The following is an 8288-nucleotide window of genomic DNA, read 5'->3' on the forward strand; positions in this document are numbered from 1 at the left end:
GTCCGTAGGCAGCTAGTGGCAAAATGCACCCTGTTAGAGTTGCGCTCGCTCCAACTTATTTTGCAAGAACCACACGGGAGACAAGTAAGTTCTTTTGGACACCTGCAGGTGGAGAGTCCATCCGTTGTACGAATGAAGTCTGACTCTCGGCTCCTGCACGAGCATTTTAATTAAGAGAAACAGGGTGGGTGTAAGAGTGGATTGAATAGAGGAAGCCCTTGACCTCTAGTCAAAACATAGCAAGGGGTGTTTTACGACTTTGTGTAGGAAGGGATAAGCGATAGGGATAAATAAGGGATAAATAATATTATTTATTACAGGTCGCAGTCAAAGTCAAAGCAACACAATGATACGATAAAGATAATCTGGAAAACCCTGACACACCCTGTAGTTGTCACTTTTGGAAAAGACGAGCGTCCCTCCAATCATCGCCGGTGACGTGTTTTTCAGGCTCTGGAGACAGGAGCTCATGTCAGAAATGTCATTGTGAGTCGCGTTTGTTTCTGCGCCGGAGCCGTTCGTTCCCTTTGCATCCAAAGAATCTCAAAGGCGGATTATTTGTGTCGACAGGAGAGAGATTTGATGCTACGATACCGACGTCGAGAATCTCTGAGGAGGAACAAAGCGTGAGGTCCTGCAAGGTGAGTCTGTTTGTTTGCGGCTGCTTGGTGTTGCGCAAGATGAAATGGCCTTTTTCTCGCTATCGTTCCTCTCGTCGATTCATCGTGAGGTGTCGCTTCAGTTTGTTCAGAGAGATGTTTGCTTCCGCGCCCGCAGGTCATCGAAACATTTTACGGCTACGACGAAGACGTGTTGGTGGACTCGGACGGATCGTCCTTGTCTTTTCACACCGACAGAACCCCCGACACGGAACCCGAAGAGGTAGCCCGCCATTTCTGCCAGCGTATTGGCACCAAACATTCCTCTTCAGCCTGGAATCGGACTCGTCTTTGCGTCGCGGGTGCTTTGTCGCCGGTCTGACTGATTCTGGTACTAGTGCTGTGTTGCATTGGTGTGTGCATGAAGAGGCGGAGCTTCGCTACCGCCAGCTGACGCAAGAATATCAAGCGCTGCAACGAGCCTACGCTCTGCTAGCCCAGACCAGCGAAAGGGGACTACGACGCCGAGAAGGAGATCAAGGTGGCGCCCCTTCCCGCAACCCCCGGCCGGGTCGCAGCCTCCCCGTTCTCACCCAGCCTCGGGTGTTCTCTGGTCTGAAAGGAGGAGGAGGAGCCTCCCTCCTCCTCCTTTCAGACCAGAGAAAAGCTGATGGTAGAAATGGGTCACTATCAAAGCAGAGTAGCAGATCTGGAGTCAGCGCTGAAGCAACAAGGACAGGTAAGCTCATCAATGAGCACACCTTTTTCTCAGACAAAATAGCTACATTCTTCAGTCACTCATCCGTCTGGCATTACTGGACCAACCCCCAGTCAACCAAAGAATTTGTGGATGAAAATGACACAACATTCCAAAGCTGTCCACGCGTTTGTCTCTTCTAGAATGTCAAGTGGGTGGAGGAGAAGCAGCTGCTGCGTCAGAGCAATCAGCAGTTGGCCGAAAAGGTGACGGAAAGAAAGGCGCTGGGCGGAGTCGCTTGGCGTCACACCTGTCGGGAAGCCCCGCAGATGAGGTCTGACTGTCTTTTCAGGTCAGGCGGATGGAGGCGGAAGAAGCGCGTCTGAAAGAGCACATCCAGGATATCCGAGACCAAAACGAACTGCTTGAGTTCCGCATCCTGGAGCTGGAGGTGGGAAGACTCGCACAAGCGTGTTGAGGCCAGAGATGTGACGGACGGACGGACGGACGGACGGACGGATGCATGCCTCTGCCTTTCAGGAGAGGGAGTGGCGCTCCCCCGTCTTGAAGTTTCTGCAAGTCCGTTTCCCAGACGGCCTCAGCCCTTTGCAGATCTACTGCGAGGCCGAGGGCGTGAGCGTACGTAAGGCGTCCCTCGCAACCCTAACCTTAACCCGAGGTCCCAGAACACCTTACATTGCTCCTTGCGCCTTTCCCCCGGACACCGTCATCAGTGATCTGATGAAGAAGCTGGACATCCTGGGCTATAACGCCGTAAGTGTATGTCGAACTCCTTATGTTCGCACTCCACGAGACTCGGCGGCTCAAATGTGACTTTTGGAAGGCTTTGCGCTGAAAGAAGCTTGTTGACGCTGTGCCTTTGGGCTCTTGCAGAATCTCACCAACGAGGAGCAGGTGGTCGTGATTCACGCCAGGACCCTTCTCACCCTAGCCGAGAAGGTAACGCGCACGTCCACGCACGCTCTCGCATTCTGCTTATGTGACAGCAGCCTTTCCTCAGTGGTTAGAATACATCAAAGTGACCAAGTCAGCACTTCAACAGAAGATGTTGGACATTGAAAGTGAGAAGGTAGACAGACACGCGACATCAGCCAAGGGGAACTCCGGCAATGTGCCCCAACAATTCTGACCTTGAGCTGTGCTAGGATATGTTCTGCAAGCAGAAGGGCTACCTGGATGAAGAGTTGGACTTCAGGAAGTGTTCCATGGACCAGGCTCATAAGGTAAGCCGCCCTCAAATCTCCCGCCGGACCACTGATGGACGAGGATTGCGGCCCAGAGGATCCTGGAGCTGGAGGCCATGTTGTACGAGGCGCTACCGCAGCGGGACTGCCCCGCCACGGACGGCGAAAAAGCCAGCCACGCTGGCGTGAATGACGTGCTGACGGCGGATCAGAGAGAAGAGCTTAGGAGCGCCGTGGACCAATGGAAGCGAGCCCTGATGTGCGAGTTGAGGGAGCGCGACGCTTGCATCCTCCAAGAGAGAATGGATCTGCTGCACAGCGCGCAACAGGTAAGGGCCCAAAGCCAGCCCGGCACTTACTTGCACGCTTACTGGCTTTTGAATGCCACTTTCCATTTGTCCGTCCTAGAGGAACAAAGAGCTGAAAGAATTCATCGAAGCTCAGAAGAGACAAATCAAACAATTGGAGGAGAAGTTTCTGTTTCTCTTTCTATTCTTCTCCTTGGCCTTCATTCTGTGGCCCTAACACCAGCTGGTGAGTGAGCTCCAGCGGCACCGCACTCGACACCTCCGATACACTGCCAGCCGGTCTCAGACGTTGGCAGACGCTCCGATGCCAACGTATACCCCCCGCCACGGTGACAGAGGCACCGCGTCACACCGGCGCTCATCCAATCAGAAGGCAGGAAAAGCAAATTCACATGCAGGGCACTTTTGAACCAGAAGAGAGCGCCACAAAAAACGGTTGTTGCCCCAAACGCGCACTAAAAAGGGTCAGAATAACAAGAGTCCCACTGGCCAGCCGGGGCCACCCGTCCAGCTGTTTCTTCAGGGGGGAAAAAAATTGGAGTCACCGGTGAGTACATTTGCATTTAGCTCTGCTTTTCTGCTTCTGTCTTCAAGTGTGTGGCATCCTGCGATCAAAGATTCAGCCAACCCCAAAGCGGTTGACCTCAACGTCCCACCACCATGCCTACCAGAGCAGGTGACGTGATGCTTTGGACATCCTTCCGTCTCAGATGCCCAAAAGTACTCTTTGCCACATCTGCGGCAATACGGTGTCTTTTCAAAGGTGCAAATAAATCCAGCGTGGGCGGAACACGCACGTCTTCGGTTTTTCCCGCTTTGTTTGTGTGACAGCTGTTGTGAAAATTTTATACAAATAAAGTTGTATAGTACAGGTTTGGCCAAGCCGCAACTCCCGAACCGCATGCGGCTCTTTTATGTTCATATCAACATTTGTGTGTGTGTGTGTGGGGGGGGGGGGGGGGGGGGGGGGGGGTTGTGCGTGTTGGCTTCACTTGAGTTCAATTTGGTATTTTGGTCAAAAGCGCATGTGGTGAAATTCCACAAAGTAGGATGGGCAAACACATTTCTTTAAACTATGAGTGTCAATTGGGCTCTCGAAATGGCAGGGAAAAGATGCACAGCAAAACGAAAATACGTAGATGAACACAGGACGTTTTAATCAGAGTGGGAAAGTTTCTATTTTTTGTTGAACGTGATGGCAAACCATTCTGCCTGATATGTCAGACCTCAGCGCATTTCAAAGATTCAAATCTTCAGCGCCATGCACTTCAGCTCACTCCATGCTAACATTGATCAGGCGTCGAACCCGCATCATCATGCTTAAGAGGTGGCCATGCTAACCAGTGCGCCATTATGTCAACGCATAATAACTAAGTCTACTGGTCAAAACAGCGGTTACTATATGACGTCGCTACGTCGTGGTCACGTGACGCAGACAAGACGTCAATGGACGTGGGCAGAGTTAACTTGTTTAAAAGGGAGTAGGCAGAAGAAATATTTAATTTATTTAAATCTATTTTGAGTGCACACCATTATGCCAATGCATAACAACTGTAAATCTACTAAACAAAACAGCGGTTGCTATATGACATCTGCCACGTCGTGGTCACGTGACATACGTGACGTCGATGGGCGTAACTTTCGCCGGAATTCAAATCCGCGGGGAGAGTTAACTTGTTTAAAAGAGAGTGGGCAGAAGAATTATTTAATTTATTTAAATCTATTTGGTGTGTGCGCCATTATGTCAATGCATAACAACTGTAAGTCTACTAAACAAAACAGCGGTTGCTATATGACGTCTGCCACGTCGTGGTCACGTGACGCGGACGTGACGTCGACGCCTACTTTACATCCCACCGATCACAGGACCCCTCGGCTGCATAACCGTGCCCCCTTCCCAACCAATCGGATTTGCTATACGCGAAAACGACGCCAATGGAAAGAGCTTCCGCCCAAATTTAAATCCGTGGGCGTGGCTCGCAGCAGGAAGTAGGAAAATGGCGGCGATGTTGACAAAGACACAGCGGATGGTAACATACGACTAACAAGAGAAATATTTTTATTTTCTGCTTGCAACTGGACCGTCCAGAGCGTACACGGTAAGTACAACTCATCGTTTTTAAAAAGAAGTACTTTTGTTGCCCTGAAAAGCGAGTGAGCGTGGCGTTTGTGGGGGACGTCGAATTTCGACGATTCTTTCTGGTCAACGGTTGTAAATGATTGTGTTGATTAAAAAAGAAAACTTGATGTAACTCTACTTTTAACTGCCGTTTCAGATAGATTTGGAATTGCATCACATCCAATTTTGCCTAGAGCGTACACGGTAAGTAACACTCGTTGTGTTTAAGGAGATTTACGTTTGTAATAGCAGAAGTGTAGCCGCGTTGCGTTGTACGTGTGAATGTTGGTCCGGGCGAAATGTTAATGTTTAATTTCATTCCTTTAGGTTCCACGGTGTTTGTTGGCTGCAAGTTTTCCACTGCAAGAAGAGGCTCATATCATTGACCAGGAGCGAGCTACAATGGTGAGTAGCCATAACATTTATGTTAAACACTTCCTATTTCATGTCTAACAGTACTTGATTTAACAAATAACCATAAATAAATACAGTGTGGGCACTGAAGTTAACATATGTGATTATACTGCCTAATCTGTCACCGAGTAGATTGTTGCAAAGTAATATAAGATCCAAAGTTGTAATTCAGAATAGTTTTCAAAAGAAGGCCATTAGAATTATATACAAGTCTGATTACCCTGAACAAGCTATTAATTAAATCACAAATTCTTCAATTCAAAGATTTGGTAGATTATCAGACAAATAATGTCTAACAGTAATTGATTTAACACATCACGATAAGTAGATTGAGTGTGGGCACTCTCAAGTTAACATATGTGATTATACTGCCTAATCTGTTACAGAGTATGTTGTTGCCAAGTAATGTAGAATAGATCCAAAGTAGTAATCCAGAATAGTTTTGAAGAGGCCATTAGAATGATAAACAAATCTGATTACCTTGAACATAATAACAAGCTAAGTGTTTAATATGTCCTATGAAGTCAAAATTGGGCACCATCATGTGGTGAAATTTGGAATTGCATCACATCCAATTTTGCCTGGGAACAAACAGATTACATAAATCTTAGTTTTGAATAAGCCACTCCTTCTCAAACAAGTAAACTCTGCCCATTTTGCGCAGTAGATGTTCTGTTAATATCTAGTATTTATACAAAGTCATAATTTAAATTGCTTTCAACCTTCATTCATCGGTTCAACCAACATTACTCGCTCTTATTACCAACTTGTATTGATTTAACTAAGCGTTTAATACTTCCTATCAGGTCTCAAATCGAGATTTGGCAAAATACAATTTCAGCAAATCCAATTTTGCCAGGGAACAAAAATAGATTAAATAAACTAAATAAGTCCTCTTCCCATTAAATAAATCAGAAAAGTCTGTCTTGTAACCAGTCCTCTTCAAACAAGTAAAGTCTGCCCATTTTGTGCCGTAGATTTTGTGTCTATGCCTAGTATTTAAACAAAATCATAATTTAAACGACTTCTTTCCTTCATTCACTTTGGAAATTTGGAATTGCAGCAAATCGAATTTTGGCAGGGAACAAAAATAGATCAATTAAACTAAATAAGTCTTCTTCCCATTAAATAAATTAAAAAAGTCTGTCTTGTAACCAGTCCTTTTCAAACAAGTAAAGTCTGCCCATTTTGTGCCGTCGATTTTGTGTTAATGCCTAGTATTTATACAAAATCATAATTTAAAGGACTTCATTCCTTCATTCACTTTGGAAATTTGGAATTGCAGCACATCAAATTTTGCCTGGGAAGAAAAGTAGATTAAATAAATTTAATAAGTCTTACTACTTCCCATTAAATAAATTAAATACGTCTTACTTGTTCCCACTCCTTTTCAAAACAGTAGTTTAAAACGAGGGCCCTTCACTCAATCTTTAACCTCAACCCCGCACGTTGTGTTGTATCTGTGAATGTTGGTTGTGGCCAAATGATAGTTTTCTTTCATTCGTTTAGGTTCCAAGAAAACTTGATGTAACTCTACTTTTAACTGCCGTTTCAGATAAGCGGGTATTACGTCGCAGTCAAATGCCGCGGATATGACGTAATTGCCCGAACCTCCGCCAAAATTCAAATCTGTTGGCGCGATGGCCGTGAGCCACTGAGCAGCGACGATTATCAACAGAAATATCTTTATTTTCTGCTTGCAACTGGACCGTCTAGAGCGTACACGGTAAGTAACACTCATTGTGTTTAAGGAGATTTACGTTTGTAATAGCAGAAGTGTAGCCGCGTTGCGTTGTACGTGTGAAAATTGGTCGAGGCGAAATGTTAATGTTTAATTTCATTCCTTTAGGTTCCACGGTGTTTGTTGGCTGCAAGTTTTCCACTGCAAGAAGAGGCTCGTATCATTGACCAGGAGCGAGCTACAATGGTGAGTAGCCATAACATTTATGTTAAACACTTCCTATTTCATGTCTAACAGTACTTGATTTAACAAATAACCATAAATAAATACAGTGTGGGCACTGAAGTTAACATATGTGATTATACTGCCTAATCTGTCACGGAGTAGATTGTTGCAAAGTAATATAAGATCCAAAGTTGTAATTCAGAATAGTTTTCAAAAGAAGGCCATTAGAATTATATACAAGTCTGATTACCCTGAACAAGCTATTAATTAAATCACAAATTCTTCAATTCAAAGATTTGGTAGATTATCAGACAAATAATGTCTAACAGTAATTGATTTAACACATCACGATAAGTAGATTGAGTGTGGGCACTCTCAAGTTAACATATGTGATTATACTGCCTAATCTGTTACAGAGTATGTTGTTGCCAAGTAATGTAGAATAGATCCAAAGTAGTAATCCAGAATAGTTTTGAAGAGGCCATTAGAATGATAAACAAATCTGATTACCTTGAACATAATAACAAGCTAAGTGTTTAATATGTCCTATGAAGTCAAAATTGGGCACCATCATGTGGTGAAATTTGGAATTGCATCACATCCAATTTTGCCTGGGAACAAACAGATTACATAAATCTTAGTTTTGAATAAGCCACTCCTTCTCAAACAAGTAAACTCTGCCCATTTTGCGCAGTAGATGTTCTGTTAATATCTAGTATTTATACAAAGTCATAATTTAAATTGCTTTCAACCTTCATTCATCGGTTCAACCAACATTACTCGCTCTTATTACCAACTTGTATTGATTTAACTAAGCGTTTAATACTTCCTATCAGGTCTCAAATCGAGATTTGGCAAAATACAATTTCAGCAAATCCAATTTTGCCAGGGAACAAAAATAGATTAAATAAACTAAATAAGTCCTCTTCCCATTAAATAAATCAGAAAAGTCTGTCTTGTAACCAGTCCTCTTCAAACAAGTAAAGTCTGCCCATTTTGTGCCGTAGATTTTGTGTCTATGCCTAGTATTTAAACAAAAT

General features: G+C 44.6%; 1 long non-coding RNA gene across 1 annotated transcript; it reads left to right on the forward strand.

The window, feature by feature from the left end:
- Positions 1 to 347: 347 nt before the first annotated feature.
- LOC148377069 (uncharacterized) lies at positions 348 to 1142 on the forward strand. The gene is made up of 4 exons (XR_015857000.1): positions 348 to 486; positions 571 to 641; positions 778 to 882; positions 1027 to 1142. It is a non-coding gene; the product is annotated as an uncharacterized LOC148377069 (long non-coding RNA).
- The last annotated feature ends 7146 nt before the right edge of the window (positions 1143 to 8288 follow it).

The sequence above is a fragment of the Syngnathus floridae genome, unplaced genomic scaffold (assembly GCF_059516105.1).
Source record: "Syngnathus floridae isolate MCC-2025c unplaced genomic scaffold, RoL_Sflo_1.0 HiC_scaffold_428, whole genome shotgun sequence".
Lineage (NCBI taxonomy): Eukaryota > Metazoa > Chordata > Actinopteri > Syngnathiformes > Syngnathidae > Syngnathus > Syngnathus floridae.